Source organism: Portunus trituberculatus, chromosome 17, assembly GCF_017591435.1.
Source record: "Portunus trituberculatus isolate SZX2019 chromosome 17, ASM1759143v1, whole genome shotgun sequence".
Lineage (NCBI taxonomy): Eukaryota > Metazoa > Arthropoda > Malacostraca > Decapoda > Portunidae > Portunus > Portunus trituberculatus.
This window is the reverse complement of record NC_059271.1, coordinates 33864579-33887922: the sequence shown is the minus strand read 5'-3', so window position 1 is coordinate 33887922 and position 23344 is coordinate 33864579. Positions and strand designations below refer to the sequence as shown.

Sequence of the window (23344 nt, the reverse complement as noted above, 5' to 3'; positions counted from 1 at the left end):
AAAATCATGAATATTCCTTGCGTTGACCACTTCCACGTCTAAACTATTCCATGCTTCCACCCTTCTATGAGGGAAGCTATATTTTTCACATCTCTCCTATAAGTGGCCATTTTAGTTTTTCCCATGCCCTCTCGACATTCTTCCATTCCACATACACAGATCTTCCTATCCATTTTTCCATGCCAATCATCACTCTGTATATTGCTATCAGGTCTCCCTTTCTTCTGTTTTCCAGGGTCGGAAGTTGCATTCTTTTCAGTCTGTCTTCATAAGTCAAATCTCTTAAGTCAGGCACCATTTTGTTGCAGCCCTCTGTACTTTCTCTAGTTTCCTTATGTGTTTCTTTAAGTTCGAGCCCACTGTATTGTTGCATATTCAAGCCTTGGTCTTATCATTGCAGTAATTATTTTCTTCATCATTTCTTCATCTAAATATACGAACGCCACTCTTATGTTCCTCAATAAGTTCAATACTTCTCCAATTATTTTGTTTATATGTCTCTCTGGCGATAGGTCATTGGTAATTGTCACCCCAAGGTCTTTTTCTTCATGACTGGTTTTATGTCTTCATTTCCTATCTTGTACATACTCCTGATTCTTCTTTCACTCTTGCCAAACTCTAATTTCTTGCATTTTGTCGTGTTGAACTCCATTTGCCATGTACAGCTCCATTTCCATATTCTGTCCAAGTCTTCCTGGAGTAGTTCGCAATCTTTGTCACATCTCACTTTTCTTAACAATTTTGCATCGTCTGCAAATAGGCTCACATAACTGGACACCCCATCCACCATGTCATTTATGTAGACCGCAAACATTACTGGTGCCAACACTGATCCCTGTGGAACTCCACTCTCCACCAAGCCCCATTCTGATGGTCTGTCCTTAATTATTGTTCTCATTTCTCTTCCTACCAAAAGTCTTCCATCCATTTTAGTAAACTGCCATGCACTCCTCCTACCATTTCAAGTTTCCAGATCAGTCTCTGTGTGGTACCTTATCAAAGGCCTTTTTAAATCCAGATATATTCCATCAGCCCAACCATCTCTTTCCTGTATTACATCTATCACCCTCGAATAGTAACATATCAGGTTTGTCGTGCATGAACGCCTTTTCTAAAACCAAATTGACACTCACAAAGTATGTCATTTTTCTCCAAGAAGTCTGTCCATCTATTCTTCACCACCCTCTCACACATCTTAGCTACCACACTTGTAAGTGACACTGGTCTATAGTTCAATGGGTCTCTCTTGTTACCTGATTTATAGATTGGGACAATGTTAGCTCTTTTCCAGTCTTGGGGCACTACACCTTCCCTTAATGAGGCATCAATTACTTCACAAACTTTTTCTGCCAGTTGCTCCTGCATTCTCTTAAAATCCATCCTGATACCCCATCAGGTCCCACAGCTTTTCTCACTTCTAAACTCCCCATCATATTCTTGATCTCCTCCACAGTTACTTGAAACTCCTTCATAATCCCTTTCTGTTCCATTACCAGTGGTTTGTCAAAAGCAGTCTCCTTTGTGAATACCTTCCAAAGCATCCATTCATAGCCTCTGCCATTTCCTGGGATCTTCACTGCATACTCCATTTACTTCTAAACTTTCAATACTTTCTCTATTTTTGATGTTGTTGTTCACATGTCTGTAAAAAGCCTTGGTTGGTCTTTACATTTATCAATTATATCCTTTTCTTGTTTCTTTCTTTCTTCTCTTCTAATCAACACATATTCATTTCTTGCTCTTTTGTAACTTTCCCACTGCTTAATCCGTCTTTTCCTTCTCCACCTCTTCCATGCATCCTCTTTTCTTGTTCTAGCCTTTTCACATCTATCGTTAAACCAGTCCTGCTTTCCAACTTCTCTATGTTGTCTTATTGGTACAAATTTTTCTCACCTTCTTTGTATATTTTTATAAATTCCTTCCACTTTTCATTTGCTCCTTAGCACTCTTGAATTTCATCCAATTTGTCTCTTGAAAGAATTTCTTTAGGTTTCCAAAATCTGTCTTGGCATAATTCCATCTTCCCACTTTATATTCTTCATTTCTTCTAGATTTCTCTTCATCTATCACCTTGAACTCCAAAACTGCATGATCACTCTTTGCTAAAGGGCACTCCACCCTCATCTCCTCAATGACCATTGGCTCTGTACTAAAGACCAAGTCCAGTCTTGACGATGCTCCTCTCCTCCAAACCTAGTATCTTCTTTGACCCACTGAGTTAACACATTTTCCATTGCCAGTGTCAATAGTGTATTTCCCATGTTGTCTCTGATCCTTCCATTGACCAGTCCTCCCAACACACCTCTTTACAATTAAAATCTCCCATCATTATAGTTCGTTCACAGCCACCCAACATTTCTTCCAGACATGTTCCTGTATCACTTATCATTTCTTCATATTCCTGTACTGACCATGCATTTGTCTTAGGTGGTACGTACACCACTATGTAGTGCCTCTTTTTCCTTCATTAGTTTCTGCTCTGATCTTTAGCACTTCTGCCTTTCCCATACCTTCTTTCACTTGATCCACCTTTATATCTTTTTAACCAGCAACATCACTCCTCCTCCCATCTTACCTACTCTATTTCTTTTCCAAACATTATATTTCCTTCTCCAACCATCATCATGTGTGTGTGTGTGTGTGTGTGTGTGTGTGTGTCAGTTAGGATATTAAATTATCTTAACCTAACCTATTCTAATCTTGTGTGTGTGTGTGTGTGTCAGTCAGGATATTAAATTATCTTAACCTAACCTATTCTAATCGTGTGTGTGTGTGTGTGTGTGTGTGTGTGTGTGTGTGTGTGTGTGTGTCAGAATATTAAATTATCTTAACTAAATCTATTCTAATCTTGTGTGTGTGTGTATTTACCTAGTTGTATTTACCTAGTTGTAGTTTTACAAGGCCTGGACTTTACGCTGATGTGGCCCCGTCTCCATATCTACACTTATCCAATTTTTCTTTAAAACTATGTACACTCTTTGCTGACACCACTTCCTCACTCAAACTGTTCCAAGTCTCAACACATCTTTGCGGGAAACTAAATTTTTTAACATCTCTCAGACATCGTCCCTTCCTTAGTTTCTTACTATGTGATCTTGTGCTTCTAAAGTCATATTCTTCTCTCAGGATCAGTTTCTCATTACCCACTTCATCCATTCCGTTAATCAGATCCCCTCTCTCTCTCTTCTCTGCTCCAAGGTTGGTAGATCCATTGCCTTTAGTCTCTCCTCATATGCCATCCCTTTAAATTCTGGAACCATTCTTGTAGCCATTTTTTGTAGTCTCTCTAATTTTCTTATGTGTTTCTTTTTATGGGGAGTCCACATATCTCCTGCATATTCCAATCTAGGTCTTTTTTTAGTACTTATCAATTTCTACATCATTTCCTTGTCCATATAGTGAAATGCTACTCCAATATTCCTTAGCAAATTATACGTCTCTCTGAAAATTCTATCAATATGGCTTACCGGTTGATTATTTTCTTCCAATGTCACTCCCAAGTCCTTTTCCTTTTTTACTTTTTCTAGTTCTACTCCATCTCCCATCTTATAGATTCCCACTGGTCGTCTTTCACTTTTTCCCATTTCCATGACATGGCTTTTGTCCACATTGAATTCCAACTCCCATTTTTTGCTCCATTTCCAGATCTTGTTTAAGTCTTCCTGTAGTATTTCACAATCCTCTTTTGTTTAATGACTCTGCACAGTTTCGCATCGTCCAAAACAGATTTATGTAGCTGTTCACTCCCTCTGGCATGTCATTTATATATACGAGAAAAAGTATTGGCGCCAATACTGACCCCTGTGGCACTCCGCTGTCTACTGTTCTCCACTTGGACTTCATATCTTTAACTATTGTCCTTATTTCTCTCCCCCTTAAGTAATTCTTCATCCATCTCAATGTGCTTCCTTTTAAGCCACCCTTCTCCTCTAACTTCCATAGTAATCTTTCATGTGGCACTTTATCAAATACTTTTTTTAAATCTAAATGAATACAGTCAACCCATCCCTCTCTCTCTTGTACTTTATCAACTATTCTAGAGTAGAAACTCAATAAATTTGTTTGTGTGTGTGTGTGTGTGTGTGTGTGTGTGTGTGTGTGTGTGTGTGATTCACTGTTTGATCTGCTGCAGTCTCTGACGAGACAGCCAGACGTTACCCTACGGAACGAGCTCAGAGCTCATTATTTCCGATCTTGGGATAGTCCTGAGACCAGGCACACACCACACACCGGGACAACAAGGTCACAACTCCTCGATTTACATCCCGTACCTACTCACTGCTAGGTGAACAGCACCTACACGTGAAAGGAGACACACCCAAATATCTCTACCCGGCCGGGGAGTCGAACCCCGGTCCTCTGGCTTGTGAAGCCAGCACTCTAACCACTGAGCTACTGGGTGTGTGTGTGTGTGTGTGTGTGTCAAAATATTAAATTATCTTAACCCAACATGGTGTAAATAAATGAAATAATAAAAAAAAGATAACATAATTCTTAATAATTTCTTAAGTCTAATTTGGAATTGAGAGAAACACTACAAATTAGTTTTTTTGTCATTAACGTTACAATGGTATGGATTGGTGGGTGTAGGCGAGGTGTACCAGTATATTATTGGTGTGTGGCTGTTAATTGTTACTGTTTATTTCAAGATTAGTGTTTCTTATAGGATATTTTCTTTTTTCTTCAGTTTAATCAGTTGAAAAATAGTGCTTTATTGATTTTTGACGTAAATAATTGAGTTCCTTTTCTTTCTTTTGGTTAACTGGTAAGAGTGATGCATTGTTTATTGAAATATGAAGTTTTATGGGCATAGATGAGGAAGTAATTGTCATTATTTTATGCACCAATCGTATGTAATTAAGTGTAAGTTTGTAAGGGATGTTGATGGTCAATAAACTATAATAATGATGTGGGTGAAGTTTGAGTGTACTAATACAGCTTGATTTATTTCAGGTTGTGTCAAGATATGGAGGGAGAGAGAACAGCCAAGGAGGAGGAGGAACAGGAACAGGAAGACAACAAGAAGAAGAAACAATGAATGAAGACAAAATAAGAAAAGGTGAAATAAGAATAAATATTGTCATTTTATAAAGTTATCTGCTGCTGGAACACTGCACCACCAAGCCAAGCCACAATGCAACACAAGCCTTCTACAACACCTACAGCCATCAGCAACACCCAGAGTACAAGACAACACCTGGAGCCATGAAGAACAGTTAGGATAGATTAGCAGTTTGGAATGTTTTTTTTTTAAGGACATTTTAAGGACATGTTTTTCAGGGCATTTTAAGACAGTTTGGCATGTTTTTATGGTATTTTAAGAGTTTGGCATGTTTTTCAGGGCATTTTAAGACAATTTGGTATGTTTTTATGATATTTTTAGACTATTTGGCATGTTTTTGATGGCATTTGAAGAAAGTTTGGCTGTGATAATACCATTTTATTGACATTAGAAAGGGTGTATGGAGGTGACAAGATTAATGGGCACAGTCTTCACTATTTTAATCCCCCACATGAGTTTGTGAAGCAAGTGTTGGATTCTCTGGGCAAAGATGCAGTGTGCTTGTTAAGAGATTCACTCAGCACTCACTCACTCATTCACTTACTGAGCTCAGAGGGAAGCTTTATTCTCCACCATGACTAATTTCCAAGGCCACAGGTTACTAGCAGGGTTTTCAAGAATGTTTCTCCAGTTATAATATAGAAATGTTGCCACTGCCTCTAGAACCATAAAAACACACTTAAAAATGCTTTATTCTCCACCATGACAGTTTTCCAAGGCCGCAGAGATGACTGGTGGTGTTTCAAGAGTGTTTCTCCAGTTAGTATTGTAGAAGTCTTGTCATTCTGCCTCTAGAACCATAAGAAACACACTTAAGCCCTTGAGTGCCTTGATGCATTTCCATATTCCTTGTGGTGACTGTTTAGTGATTTTATACACCTCCACAAACTTGTGTGGGGATTAAAACAGTGAAGACTATGGCCATTATTCTTCTGACATCTATACATCCTTCCTAATGTCAATAAAATGGTCAAATGGTACACAAATCTCTAGGTAGAAATGTGTCCCAGTACTGAAGGGGTTAAAATGGTGAAGACTATGCCACTATGGCCATTAATCTTGTGACCTCCATGGACCCTTGCTAATGTCAATAAAATTGTCTAATGATACACAAAACTCAAGGTAAAAATGTGTCTTAGTACTGAAGGGGTTAAAATAGTGAAGACTGTGGCCATTAATCCTGTCACCTCTATAGACCCTTGCTAATGTTAATAAAATGGTCTAATGGTACATAAATCTCAAGGTGAAAATGTGTCCCAGTACTGAAGGGGTTAAAATGGTGAAGACTGTGGCTATTAATCTTGTGACTTCCATAGACCTTTCCTAATGGTCTAATGGTACACAAATCTCGAGGTGAAAATGTGTCCCAGTACTGATGGAGTTAAAATAGTGAAGATTGTGGCCATTAATCTTCTGCCTTTTATAGACAATTTCAAGTGTCCATAAAATAGTCTAATGGTACACAAATCTCAAGCTAAAAATGTGTCCCAGTACTGAAGGGGTTAAAATAGTGAAGATTGTGGCCATTAATCTTGTCACCTCCATAGACCCTTGGTAATGTCAATAAAATGGTCTAATGGTACAAAATCTCAAGGTAAAACTGTGTCCCAGTAATGAAGGTCAGGGGTGTATGAAGAGTGTATCTTACTATGTAGATTGCTTCTATCAATGGTCCTTAACCCTTCAGTACTGGGACACATTTTTACCTTGAGATTTGTGTACCATTAAACCATTTTATTGACATCAGCAAGGGTCTATGGAGGTCAGAAGATTAATGGCCACAGTCTTCACTATATTAACCCCTTTAGTACTGGGAGACATTTTTACCTGAGATTTGTGTACCATTAGACCATTTCAATGACATTAACAAGGGTCTATGGAGGTCACAAGAATAATGGCCACAGTGTTCAATATTTCAATCCCCCACATGAGTTTGTGAAGTTTTAGAAAATCACCAAATAGTAACCAAACGGAATATGGAGACATGGTTTTTAGGGAATTTTTAAGACGATTTGATATGTTTTGAGGGCATTATAAGACAGTTTGGCATGTTTTGAGGGCAGTTTAAGACAGTTTGATATGTTTTGAGGGCATTATAAGGCAGTTTGGCATGTTTTGAGGGCAGTTTAAGACAGTTTGGCATGTTTTGAGGGCAGTTTGAGGCAGTTTTGTGTGCTTTGAGACCGTTTTAAGACAGTTTGGCATGTTTTTAAGGCAGTTTAAGATAGTTTGGTGTGTTTTGATACCATTTTAAGACAGTTTGGTGTGTTTTCAGGGTATTTTAAGACAGTTTTGCTACAATAAGACCATTATATTGACATTAGGAAGGGTGTATGGAGGTCACAAGATTAATGGCCACAGTCTTCACTCTTTTAATCCCCCACATGAGTTTGTGAAGCAGTAAAAATCACCAAATAGTCACCACAAGGGATATATGGCAATGTGTCACCCTACTGAAGGGGTTAATGGTGTTGTAAGGAAGCTTTGCAGAAATAGCATATTTTTGTCATGAAAGCTGTGTGTGTGTGTGTGTGTGTGTGTGTGTGTGTGTGTGTGTGTGTGTGTGTGTGTGTGAGAGAGCGAGATAATCACTTTTTTCTTATTTATTAAAGGTAATGTAGAGTTTTTAGGAGTTTGTGATTGAGGTGAGAGTGTGTCAGTGTGTCAGGGGTGTATCAAGAGTGTATCTTACTATGTAGATTGCTTCAATGAATGGTAATGAATGGTGTCTTAACCCTTCAGTACTATGACACATTTCCTATTCCTTGTGGTGACTATTTGGTGATTTTGTACAGCTTCACAAAGTCATGTTGGGGTGAAAATTGTGATTTACATCCCGTACCTACTCAATGCTAGGTGAACAGGGGCTACGTGAAAGGAGACACACCAAATGTCTCCACCGGCCAGGGAATCGAACCCCGGTCCTCTGGCTTGTGACCACTAAGCTACCGGGCGTGTGTGTGTGTGTGTTTTTAAAATGTATTGTTTTCATGTAAATTATTATTATTTCATTGTTTTTCTCTCTCTCTCTTGTAAATTGTTGTAAATGTTGTAAATGTCTATTTTGTATTAAGTTGATAATTGTTGACTTTTTTTAATGTTTGAAAATTTGTGTAGAGTTTTTGCTGTAATTTTTCATATTTTTACTGTTTATTCATTGTTTATTAATTTTTTACTTTATTATTAAGTTGAAATTTGTGTAGAGTTTTTTCTGTAATCTTTCATATTTTACTGTATTCATGTTTATTCATTTTTTTAGATTGTTTTGCATTGTTGAAAATATTTGTAGAGTTTTGCAGGCAATGTACTTACACTATAATGTCAAGAATTGTTGAATAAAAAAGTGTAGGAAGACACTTGCATTTAATTTTAGCTCCAGTATGCATCTGCCTTGTCTCCGGAGACACTCTCAGTATTTTCGACTTAGTACAGTTTTAGGGGTCATTTTGGGTTTTTGGCCAGTTTTAGGGTCATTTTTTTTTGGCCATTTTGGTTTTTGGCCACTTTTTTAACTTTTTCCTGTTTTAGGGGCATTTGTTTTTGGCCAGTTTTTACTAATTTTTCCTAATTTTTGGTCAGTAGTGCAGTATTTTGGACCATTTTTTTTTATCTCTGAGGATTTTCCAGTTTTTTTTCTTAATTTACGTTGCTATTCAATTTTATCCCTCATGATAAGGAGTCATTTTGTTCATATTAGTTCATCCTTTCTCCAATTGTTTTTGTATTGCTCATGATAATAAATAAAAAGCTTTAAATTAATTAGTGTGTTTTTATTTCTGCCATGTATTGTTAAGAGTGGGAGGTTAATGGCGGCAATATTGGTGAGACAGTGACCTCAGCCAGCTTGAGGCGACTCACAAACCACCCATGCACAAATATTCCCAGGAAAGCAAATTTACCAAAACAAAAAGATTTCTACACAATTTATTATTTATTGACAACAGCTCTTAGTACAGTGAGAACACCACAATGAGGCAGTGAAGACAGTTTATTACAATGGAGTAATGGCACCACACCACACCACCCACAGTACCACAGTGAATGAGGGAAGACTGACTGTCACGCTGCCCGCAACTCCTCCCCCACCCTGGCCACCGACACCCACAGTAGGTGATGGCCGCGCAGGGTCAAGGTGCCGTGCATAATCCTTGATGGTGGTGGTGGTGGTGGGGACGGCGGCGGAAGGTGTGAGATGTGGAGCCGAATCTCGCTGGACGGCGGCAGTGGTGGTGGAGTCCCTTGATCGCTACACTCAGGCCTTGGATCGCCAATTCCTGTAATGGACAAACAAATTAACAAATGAATAGATTATCTGCACATGTACCACGCCACACTGTCCTACAATACACACTTCACTGCCTCAATCAGCCTCTCACTCGCCCCCCTCTCTCGTTAACACTTACACTCGCTTACACCCTTCTCCCTGCGTCTCCAGTGTCTACGTACATCTAGCATCCCGGCCCATTAATGTCATAACACTCGCATCCCTTCATTCTCACACCTCCCACGCCAGTCTAGGTAAGCCACACCACGTTACACCCTCAAAACTTCCCCCACCCCGATCCTCCCACATCCACACAAACACTCGCATCCCTTCATTCTCACACCCCCACACGATCCTTCCACACACCCGATCCACACAACCAATCTTGCCACACAATCATCCACCTGGTTAGTGAAATCTACGTAGTGTCTGGGCGCGATGCAAGACAGTCCTCTGATGTTGCGGTAGTGGTGAGGCAGAGGTGTTGATCGTGGGCGTTGTCAGTGAAGGTGTAGTGCAAGGTAGAGTCTCTCCTTGATAGTAGAGGGGACGCATTACCGCTGTGGAGTCAGGCCTTTGGATCGTCAACGCCTGTAATGGACAAATATGGAACAAAACAGCATTATCTTGTTCACTAATTATTTCGTCTAACACGTCACATTGTCTTAAAACTCCTCCACTGCCCACAGCCTTTCACTCGTCTCCACACAGTTCCACCACCACCACCACTCCTTACACGTCTTCTCCACTCTTATCCATGCTGTCCTAACCGTCACAAACACTCGCACCACACCCTCTCAAGTCTCTCCTCCATTTTATCACATTGATTCAGTTCCCAGCCTGCCTCCTGGAGCCACGATCCATTCACGCTCCCTTTAGTCATCCCCACACAACTTGTACACCACTCCCCCACGTCAACCTCTTAGTCCATTTATACTCCACTTATTCCACATATCCACCATTCCCGTCCTTTCCACTCCACTATCACAACATACTCGCAGTCGTTGTCATGAACAGGGCAGCGTCTGTAATACCTATAACATAACATAACATAAATAATAGGATAACAAAGGGCCACCAGGGCCCATCTAGGTTATCCTGTATCAGTCGCACAGCGACCTCGTCATCAGTACTTAAAAAGATACACTTACAAGTACACAATACATTATATACTAATTCTAAATATTTGGCCCATTAACAGGGCTAAGTCCTGCAGCGAATTCCTCTACAATCTGTGATCCCCATACATGGGGATCATGTCTTGTTTAACTATAGTAAATTTCTTATAAAAACTATCATGCAGCGCTATACATAATTATAAATCTAATAAATTTAAGTGCTTATCTAATCTGTTTTTAAACATTGTCAAACTAGTGCTATTTACAACCGTCTCTGGCAATGCATTCCAGAAGTCTACCACCCTATGACTAAAGAAATATTTTCTTCTATCTAACCTGCAGCCTTGCTTTCTAATCTTCCTGCCATGATTTCTAGTTCTACTTCCCTCCTCTAAGGTAAAGAAAGATCTCACATCTATGTAGTTTGTATCTGAGAACATTTTAAATAACTATCATATCCCCTCTTATACATCTCCTCTCAAATGAAAACATGTTTAATGCCTTTAATCTATCTCTATACTCCAGGCGCTTCAAAGCTGGTATCATCCTAGTTGCTCTTCTCTGAACTGCTTCTAACATGTTGATATCCTGCCTATAGTGGGGTGACCAGGCCTGTATGCAATACTCTAAATGGGGCCTAACATAGGAATTATATAAGCTACGCACCACTTCCTTACTTTTATAACTAACATTTCTATTTATAAAACCCAGGATCCTATTTGCCCTATTTCTTGCTTCTAAACATTGCTTTGAAAATTTCATAGTCCTGTCTATCACTACTCCTAAATCCTTTCCTTCCTCTACTGCCTCTAGCCAACATCCCTCCATCTCATAGTTAAAGTTTGTGTTGTCTTTACCTAAATGCATAACTTGACACTTTTTAGAATTAAACTCCATCTGCCACCTGTCTGCCCATGCTATCAGCCTGTCCAGGTCTCGTTGTATTCTGTAATTGTCCTTTTCACCCTGTACTGCACATGCTATCTTAGTATCATCTGCAAACTTTGATACTTTGCTACTAATTCCTATATCTAAATCGTTAATGTACACCAAGAAAAGAAGAGGTCCTAGCACTGATCCTTGGGTACCCCACTAACCACTTCCTTCCACTCAGACATTGCCCCATTTAATACTACTCTGTTTCCTATCAGAAAGCCATTCACTAATCCAATCAACTAACCTACCCCCTATCCCATGTAGTCTCAATTTGTACACTAGCCTCCTATGCGGTACCTTATCAAACGCCTTGCTAAAATCTAGATATATAACATCTATGCTATTTCCATCATCTAACTCCTTGGTAATATATTCTAAGATATCGAGCAAATTTGTAAGACTACACCCTCCCTAAGTACTCTGGCATGTAGCTCATCAGGACCACTAGCTTTCCTATCGTCTAGTTCATATACAACAATGATACAACAACGAGTCCTCCATTCACATAACTACCACTTCAGAACGACTGTGATGGCTCTATCCCCAAGCGTGCCGTGACGTTTCACCACTAAAACCCTTGTTTGACGCTTTACCTTGTATGGTACACTGCTTCACAGCACATTTGATGGTACACTGGTTCACAGCACGCCACCCAGCCACTCCCTCACACAACACCCCACAACCCTAACAACCCCACACGCAGCGTCACGCCACCCAGCCACTCCCTCACACAACACCCCACAACCCTAACAACCCCACACGCAGCGTCACGCCACCCAGCCACTAACAAACACGCAGCGTCACGCCACCCAGCCACTCCCTCACACACCACCACCACAACCCTAACAACCCCACACGCAGCGTCACGCCACCCAGCCACTCCCTCACACAACACCACCACAACCATAAGAACCCCACACGCAGCGTCACGCCACCCAGCCACTCCCTCACACAACACCCCACAACCCTAACAACCCCACACGCAGCGTCACGCCACCCAGCCACTCCCTCACACAACACCCCACAACCCTAACAACCCCACACGCAGCGTCACGCCACCCAGCCACTCCCTCACACAATGCAACACCCCACAACCCTAACAACCCCACACGCAGCGTCACGCCACCCAGCCACTCCCTCACACAATGCAACACCCCACAACCCTAAAAACCCCACACGCAGCGTCACGCCACCCAGCCACTCCCTCACACAATGCAACATCCCACAACCATAACAACCCCACACGCAGCTCTTAATACCGAGGTTCGCTTCATCTACGCCACCGCTCAGTGAGGAGAGGCCGAGACACACTGAGGGAGACGTAAGCCACTACAAACACCCTGCAGCCTTGCTACCAATGCACACCTAAGCCCTGTCGTGGACACGCCTACACCACGATGTTGTGAGCATGTGGCGCCCTCAACAAACATGCCACGAGGAGCTTTATTAATAGAACACTAACGCGTGCCATGGTTTCAATACGGAATGGCAACTAACAACGCCGATTAACTTTTATCAAATAGAAAACTAATGTTAAGAAACACTACAAACAAAGACTTCCACGAAATGTCAGGCAACACTTCCTGTCCTCCAAAACACACCACGGAATTTCAAAACACTCCCTGAGAAACAGCTAAGCAAGGGTCCTTCACCAAACACACACACACACACACACACAGTCACCGCTGTACAGGGTCTAACATGCCTTCCTGACACACAACGCCACGAGAGGACTGACACCAGGCCACCACACAAACACCTTACAAGTTAGTCAAACTGGTGAGGAGGCAGTGCACCAGCCAGCCACACACACTTACCACCGCACACACGTCTCACCTGGACAACGCCCACACCACAACTCGTTCGCGTGTGCCTCGCTATTTGCCGCTTCACCTCCTCCTACTACTACCCCCTCCCCCCTCCTCCTCCCTCACTTGTTTGCAGTACACACACTTAATGACTAACTAACCACTCTCGGTGAGCATCGTTCAATACAACCATTGTTACCGGTGGCACCCCATATATATATATATATATATATATATATATATATATATATATATATATATATATATATATATATATATATATATATATATATATATATATATATATATATATATATATATATATATATATATATATATATATATATATATATATATATATATATATATATATATATATATATATATATATATATATATATATATATATATATATATATATATATATATATATATATATATATATATATATATATATATATATATATATATATATATATATATATATATATATATATATATATATATATATATATATATATATATATATATATATATATATATATATATATATATATATATATATATATATATATATATATATATATATATATATATATATATATATATATATATATATATATATATATATATATATATATATATATATATATATATATATATATATATATATATATATATATATATATATATATATATATATATATATATATATATATATATATATATATATATATATATATATATATATATATATATATATATATATATATATATATATATATATATATATATATATATATATATATATATATATATATATATATATATATATATATATATATATATATATATATATATATATATATATATATATATATATATATATATATATATATATATATATATATATATATATATATATATATATATATATATATATATATATATATATATATATATATATATATATATATATATATATATATATATATATATATATATATATATATATATATATATATATATATATATATATATATATATATATATATATATATATATATATATATATATATATATATATATATATATATATATATATATATATATATATATATATATATATATATATATATATATATATATATATATATATATATATATATATATATATATATATATATATATATATATATATATATATATATATATATATATATATATATATATATATATATATATATATATATATATATATATATATATATATATATATATATATATATATATATATATATATATATATATATATATATATATATATATATATATATATATATATATATATATATATATATATATATATATATATATATATATATATATATATATATATATATATATATATATATATATATATATATATATATATATATATATATATATATATATATATATATATATATATATATATATATATATATATATATATATATATATATATATATATATATATATATATATATATATATATATATATATATATATATATATATATATATATATATATATATATATATATATATATATATATATATATATATATATATATATATATATATATATATATATATATATATATATATATATATATATATATATATATATATATATATATATATATATATATATATATATATATATATATATATATATATATATATATATATATATATATATATATATATATATATATATATATATATATATATATATATATATATATATATATATATATATATATATATATATATATATATATATATATATATATATATATATATATATATATATATATATATATATATATATATATATATATATATATATATATATATATATATATATATATATATATATATATATATATATATATATATATATATATATATATATATATATATATATATATATATATATATATATATATATATATATATATATATATATATATATATATATATATATATATATATATATATATATATATATATATATATATATATATATATATATATATATATATATATATATATATATATATATATATATATATATATATATATATATATATATATATATATATATATATATATATATATATATATATATATATATATATATATATATATATATATATATATATATATATATATATATATATATATATATATATATATATATATATATATATATATATATATATATATATATATATATATATATATATATATATATATATATATATATATATATATATATATATATATATATATATATATATATATATATATATATATATATATATATATATATATATATATATATATATATATATATATATATATATATATATATATATATATATATATATATATATATATATATATATATATATATATATATATATATATATATATATATATATATATATATATATATATATATATATATATATATATATATATATATATATATATATATATATATATATATATATATATATATATATATATATATATATATATATATATATATATATATATATATATATATATATATATATATATATATATATATATATATATATATATATATATATATATATATATATATATATATATATATATATATATATATATATATATATATATATATATATATATATATATATATATATATATATATATATATATATATATATATATATATATATATATATATATATATATATATATATATATATATATATATATATATATATATATATATATATATATATATATATATATATATATATATATATATATATATATATATATATATATATATATATATATATATATATATATATATATATATATATATATATATATATATATATATATATATATATATATATATATATATATATATATATATATATATATATATATATATATATATATATATATATATATATATATATATATATATATATATATATATATATATATATATATATATATATATATATATATATATATATATATATATATATATATATATATATATATATATATATATATATATATATATATATATATATATATATATATATATATATATATATATATATATATATATATATATATATATATATATATATATATATATATATATATATATATATATATATATATATATATATATATATATATATATATATATATATATATATATATATATATATATATATATATATATATATATATATATATATATATATATATATATATATATATATATATATATATATATATATATATATATATATATATATATATATATATATATATATATATATATATATATATATATATATATATATATATATATTGTCATAGTTATTATCGTTATCATTATCATTGTTAACATTATTACCATTACTATTATTGATATCATAATAATAATAATAATAATAATAATAATAATAATAATAATAATAATAATAATAATAATAATAATAATAATAATAATAATAATTCTTATTCTTATTATTGTGTACATGTCACATTAGTGAAGTGTGAAGACACATAATCCTTTAAGCAGCCAAACCAACGTCTCACATTTTGGTGCACTAATCATGAAGCACGTGGGCTCACAGGCATGACGCCTCAATACTATTGCCAATGCTCTTCATGCTCTAACCCTATACCTCAACACTGCCTTAGCTAACCTTTCCCTAAATGTACTCCACCCCATATCTCCTCTGATCGCCTCCACTGCCACATACCTGTTGGCACCTAACGCTATCCTGCCTGTCATGTTCTGCAGCACCTCTAGCCTATTCAGGTCTTTCCTAGTCCACACTGTTGTTTCTAAACCATACATGATGCTGGGGATAGCTACTTCCTTCCATAGTCCTCTAACTACCTCATACTTATTTGCCCTGCACCGTGCTACACTACCTAGCCTCCCCACCCATTGGTTAGTCCGTGCTATTCTTTCCTGCTTGGTCCTTTCACACCCTCTTTCATCCAGCCAAATACCCAGATACTTGTACTGCTTTGTTCTTCCTATTTCCTCCCCACCCACCATCCATGTCCTGTCCCTGTCTAACGCATCCCCATTTACTACTAATACTTTACTCTTCTCCCTGCTGAATCTAACGTCAAAATCCCTTCCATACTCACTCACAGCATTCAGCATATCCTGCAGCTCTGCATGGTGCTCACTAAGGACCACCACATCATCTGCATACAGGAGAATGCTCAGCACATCATTCCCCACTTTCACTCCTAATCCTGTTCGCCTCACTCTCGCTGCCATCTCCTCCACATATAGGCCAAATAGTAAAGGGGAAAGAACACAGCCTTGTTTCACTCCTCTCTCATTACTCACCCATCCAGTCACCAGATCCCCCATACTAAACACCGCTCTTGTATTCTCATACATACTCCTAATGATTCTCACTATCTTCTCACTCACCCCAACTTTTCTAATACCTTGCACAGCATTCTCCTATCTACTCTATCATAGGCCTTCTCTATGTCTAGAAAAGCTAAATACTTCTTCCTACCGTCCTTTCTCGCTCTCCCTATCACTTCATTTACTACATACATGTTATCCTCACCTGTTCTATCCTTCCTAAACCCATTCTGTTCCTCACCCATTACCCTATTTCTTTCTATCACTTCACTCAGTCTTTCATTCAACACACCACAGAATATCTTACACACTGAATCACACACTGCTATTGGTCTATAGTTCCTAATTTCCTTCCTACTTTTACTACCTCCTTTATGTACAAGTGTCACTCTACTTTCATTCCAGGTTGCAGGCACTCTTTCATCCCTCCAAATCCTTCCAAACAACTCATGCAGCCCCTCAATCACTCCTCGACCACCCTCTCTGTAAAATTCATTCAGAATCCCATCGATACCCGGAGCCTTACCTCTCTTTAATTTCTTTACATACCTTTCAATCTCATCCATACTGATCTCTTCATTCATTCCTTCCTCTATTTTCCTACCTAGGGTGATGTTTCCTAAGTTCCTAGCTGGCTCATTCACTCCTCCGATAGCTTTCCAGTACTCTTCTATCTCTCTAATCATTTCCTCCCTTTCCTTAATTCTCCTTCCATTCACTACTAACTCTTCTACATGGTCTACTTTATTACCTTCCTCTCCTCTTAAAAATTTATACCATTCCCTACCTCCTTCTTCACCCTTTCTCCTAAGTTCCTCAATAATTTTCCTCTCCTCATTCCCTCTGGCCCTCCTGATTAATGCTTTCACCTCTTGCTGCTTACTCCTATACTCTTCCCACATTCTATCATACTCTATTCTCTCTACCTCACTGTTCTGTCTGTACCTTCTAAGGCTCCTACATCTCCTATTCAGTTGCCTTCTTTCCTTCCTCGCCTTGTCTATCTCTTTGTTCCACCACCTCTTCCCTTTCCTTTCCCTCCCTTTACCTCTTGGTTCTATCCTACCAATACTCTCCTCTGCGGCTATGGTTAGTTTCCTAACTAAACCCCTATTACACTCATCCACTCCTCTCTCTGTCTGTGGCCCATTCTCACCAGTCTTCCATTCCATCTTCTCTATTGCTTCTCTAAAACTATCCCAGTCTGCCTCTCTAACTTTCCACCTTCCCTTCCCCTGTATAGTCCCTTTCACCTTCTCCTTCACACACTCATACTCCAATACCATAACATTATGGTCACTTGCTGCATCAATCTTTCTCTCCTCATCCACCCACATGCCTTTCACTCGTTCCCTCGCTTTGTCGCTAAGCACCATGTAGTCAATGACAGATTCACTTTCCTTTCCACGCCATGTCACTCTGCCCTCTGCCATGGTCACATTCAAAATCTCAAGCTCATTCCTCTCCACAAAATCTAATAGCAATTCCCATTTACTTCCTCACCCAATACTCCTATATGACCATTCATGTCCCCCATCACAATTACTCTTTCATTCTTATTCTCTTGTACCAGCCTTTCAACAATCCTATATTTTCTTTCATTCTCAGCTCTCGCTTCTGCTCTTTCAACGGTCATGTAGCACACAATTAATATTATTTTCTCTCTGTCCCTACCTACCTTATACTCTAATCTCACTGCCATAACATCCTCACTCATCTCACACTCCCCTACGTCTATCTCCTCTATGTCCACGCCTGCATCTAATCTTACCATTACTCCAACCCCTCCCCCCTTCCTCTGCTGCTTACTCCTACCTTTACCTATCATTCTAAAACTCTCTGACTCCAGTTCTACTCTCTCTCTTAGCTGGGTTTCAGTTACACAGACTACCTCTACATTCCATACATTCATTTCCCTGCTGAGGTCTTCCATTTTTCCAACATCCCATCCTCTCACATTCAAACATCCTATCCTCAGACACCCTTTCTTTCTCGTCAGTCACTCCCTTTCACACTCCTGCCTCTTTACCCTCATCTCACACAATCTCTCTGTTGCAGTCACCCTTTCAAAGAAACCTTCTGCACTTAAATTTATTAGATTTATAATTATGTATAGCACTGCATGATAGTTTTTTATAAGAAATTTACTATAGTTAAACAAGTCATCCAGTCCCACACCTTTCACTATATCTATCTCACTCTTCCACTTCCTTACATCCCATTCTCTACCTTCTCCATTTCTAACAATCATACTCCAGTCTCTCTCTAAATGTCTTCCTTCTACCTGTTGAAAAACCCAACTACTTACTAACCCACTCTTTGCTACCAGCCTGACACACCTCTTCCCCCACTTGCTACTCCTGACATTCCACAGAAACACTTTTCTCACTATCCTTGCATCATTCATTCGTTCTAACCTAGCCTTATACCTTAGGGTCGCTTTCACATATCTCTCTCTAAAAGTGCTCCAACCCATATCACCCCTAAGGGCCTCTACTGCTGCATATCTAGGTGACATCTAGGACATAACCCACACAGAACCTCACTACTTTGCTCCGCACATCTCCCACCTTTCTCCTCAGCATTAACCTTGCCAGTCAAGTTGCACACCTTGCAAGTCTTTTTCCTGACAGACCTCATTCTAGCAACAAAACAAATAAGTAAATGGTACAAAAATAACCAAGGGGGACGGACACACTCACCCTGCCTCCACCGTCACCATTACCATTAGGGACTACGGTACGTTTGTTTTTATTGGATTTTTCCTTATTTTTTGTTTGTTTACACATTTTGTCATTGTTGAATTATTTGTTTTATATTTTCTATTTGTTTGTGTTTGTTTTGTTGGTAAATATCGTATTCTGCCCTTGAGACACCTCGTTTAGCCGCGGCAGATTTAAACACTCGCTGCACAACAAGATACAATTTAACACTTGCTGCTTTGACAAATAACCAATTTTGGACACGATGACGAAAACAAAGATGTCACAATAACAAAAAAAATCGATATGTGATATTTGTATAAGTGCAGCATCTCATTAGTAATAGATAGTTATCATATTCTGCTACTGGTGGAAGGCTCGAAGCACCAGTAGCCCAGTAGTGGTCTGGTAACAGTGGTGGTGGGCTGTACTGTACAGTCTTGCTACACACAAACACACACACTCTTATTTATCTCAAATATTCGTAAACACTCTTAAACACCCCAAAACACCTCCAGAACCTACCTAAATATACCCAAACACACACACACCCAAGTGCAGTGTTGCTATATTCCCTGCAGTGTTTAGCAGCAAGAAGCAAGCACCACAACCCTCCACACTGCCTCAAGATCACTTATTTAAGGTACTTTGAAGGTCATTCAGTTAATTGTAGGTTTCCTTTACATGTGAGAGTGAAAACAGTGCCCAGATATTGAAAAGGTGATAGATATGAAGCAGGTCATCATTACCAGCTTTTATTTCATTTCTTTTCACTTACCGTAAGCCAAGCATGTCCCAGAATGCACCCACTAGTCTATTAAATGGTCATATATTTCCGATATGGCGTAATTTTGTTGTGGTGACATGGTAAAGGCAACATATGGACCCCGCCACGGCCCTTCCCCCAATCTCATTCCTGGCTGATGCATCCCGCCCCCCTGGCCCCACCCCGACCCCCGAGCACCGACCCTGTCCCACCCAAGGCAGCCTGGGGCCTGGGTCAAACTATTTTTTTCATATTATTTGCTAACGCTAATATTACGCTTCCATGGTGTTTTTAGGCTTTCTATAAATAGTTCGTTGTGTTTGAAGTGTGTTTCGCGCCTGTGTTGGGTCAATATGTGGCGTTTAGTGGTGTTTTATAGCTTAAATATGAGTTGCCAATACGGTCAAAATTTTATTTGAAGGTATAAGTGGGCCTTTATGATACCAAAGAATTGTCTGTCATCTTTTAAGAGTGAAAACAATCTATTGAGTGAAATTGTTGGCCTTTGAAATGGTGATAGGTGCTGTTGTAAAAAGCTCTTATTTTTCTTTATTTTATTTGCTCACGTTTCTGCTTCTCGGTCTAACTCGCTGTAGAATGCCGAAAAAGATAGCTCAGACTTCCTGAAATGTGATAAAATACTCACCAAGTGAAAATGACTTGACTTTACAGGACGTTTGAAGAGATTTATGGGTTAAAATATTTTTAAACTATTAACGTACTTAATTTAGACATTTTTTGAAAACTAGTAAAGCTGGAGTTGTTTTGATATTTTAAAATTTCGTTTTACTATTTATCACGTCATAAAATAACAAGCATTCGGCCGTGGCTTCGTTTTTCGAAAAGTCATTTTTAAAATGAAATGATTTACGTAATTTAGCCGAGTGACCCCGCTCTCCGTTCTCTGTGATGACTCAACATAGCCCTCAACATAGGCTGCCGCCTCTTTTCCAAACCCGCAGTTCGTCAATATTTTGCCTAATATCTGGTGATTTCTACGTGTTTTCGTGTGTTTCTAGGTTCAGATGTGTAGATAATAGTAGCAGAAGGTGGGAGAAAGGAGAAATAAAGGAGGATAAGGAGAAAGGGAGGATGAAGAGGAGCAGGTTATTTAAGTGTAGTAGTTTTGCACGTAGGTGGGAACGATGTCAGAGCAGGTGGGTCGGAGGAGTTAGTGGCAAGATTTCGGGAAATGTTAGGCAAGATAAGGGAGAGTGGTAGGAGGTGTGTAGTGTCAGGAATCTTGCCTCGTGTGTATGTTAGCAGGGAATGGTTGTCTAGAGCCATTGGTGTGAATGATCGGGCAAAAGGGATGTGTAAGGATGTGGGTGTCAGCTTTGTGGATGTATGGGATAGGTTCTATGGGCGAAGGATTTGTATGCTAGGGATGGTGTGCATCTGAGTAGGAAGGGTGTGGATGTGCTGAGTGGATGTCTGGAGGGGAGTTGGGATGGAGTGTAGGGGGTGAGGTAGCAAATGCATTCCAGAAGAAAGATGCTAGACATAAATTAGATAGGATAAACAGAGATAGTGAAAAGATTAGGAAAGATTTCCAGGTGCAAATAGGAGAGAATAAGATTAGGATTCCAAATAAGGAGACAGCATCTAGGAAGGTAGCAGGACTTAAATGTTTTTATGTAAATGCCAGGAGTCTTAGGAACAAGAAGGACGAGTTATCTAGTTATATAGTTGAGGAGGACTTAGATGTTGTATGTGTCACAGAGGCATGGGTAAATGAGGAAAAGTTTAGGAAAATAGGAAAGAATATGAAGTAGATGGATACATTATGTATTTACACCAGAGAATTGGTAGGATAGGCGAGGAGTAGTTATTTATGTAAAAAATCCTTCATTTCCAGTCAGGTTAATGGTATTAAGGTAGATAACAGAGTAGAGTCCTTATGGCTGGATGTTAGAGTAAACAAAAGTAAGGTTATTAGAGTAGGAGCTTTTATAGGCCACCTAACCAGTCAGCAGATGTAGACAACCTTATGGTAGATGAGATAAATAGGGGTGTACTAGTCAGACAATTATCTTAGGGATTTTAATCTTAAGTCAGTAAACTGGGAGAGGATGGTAGGAGATGCTAGTGAAAATAAGTTTATGGAAAGTTTTCAGGATAACTATTTAGTGCAGATGGTAGATAAACCTACTAGGGGGAGGAAGGTTTTAGACATAGTACTAACAAATATTGAGCATTGTTTAAAGGAAGTTGA

At 35.4% G+C, this 23344-nt stretch overlaps 1 protein-coding gene and 1 long non-coding RNA gene across 5 annotated transcripts in view; one reads left to right on the top strand and one right to left on the bottom strand.

The window, feature by feature from the left end:
- Positions 1–8973: 8973 nt before the first annotated feature.
- Positions 8974–13235, bottom strand: LOC123504977. 4 transcript variants are annotated; one of them, XR_006675003.1, is made up of 4 exons: positions 12165–12179; positions 11974–12126; positions 9731–9917; positions 8974–9336 (listed from the first exon to the last, which is right to left on the bottom strand). It is a non-coding gene; the product is annotated as an uncharacterized LOC123504977 (long non-coding RNA). The 4 variants fall into 4 exon arrangements; XR_006675005.1 differs by lacking the exons at positions 11974–12126; positions 12165–12179 and adding an exon at positions 13217–13235; XR_006675002.1 differs by lacking the exons at positions 11974–12126; positions 12165–12179 and adding an exon at positions 13198–13219.
- A 7457-nt stretch (positions 13236–20692) lies between these two features.
- Positions 20693–23344, top strand: part of LOC123504974 (elongation of very long chain fatty acids protein AAEL008004-like) — a 35180-nt gene continuing 32528 nt past the window's right edge. Inside the window, exon 1 of the mRNA XM_045255955.1 lies at positions 20693–21006. The gene's annotated coding sequence lies outside the window, so the exon portion shown is untranslated. The remainder of the gene's footprint in view (positions 21007–23344) is intronic.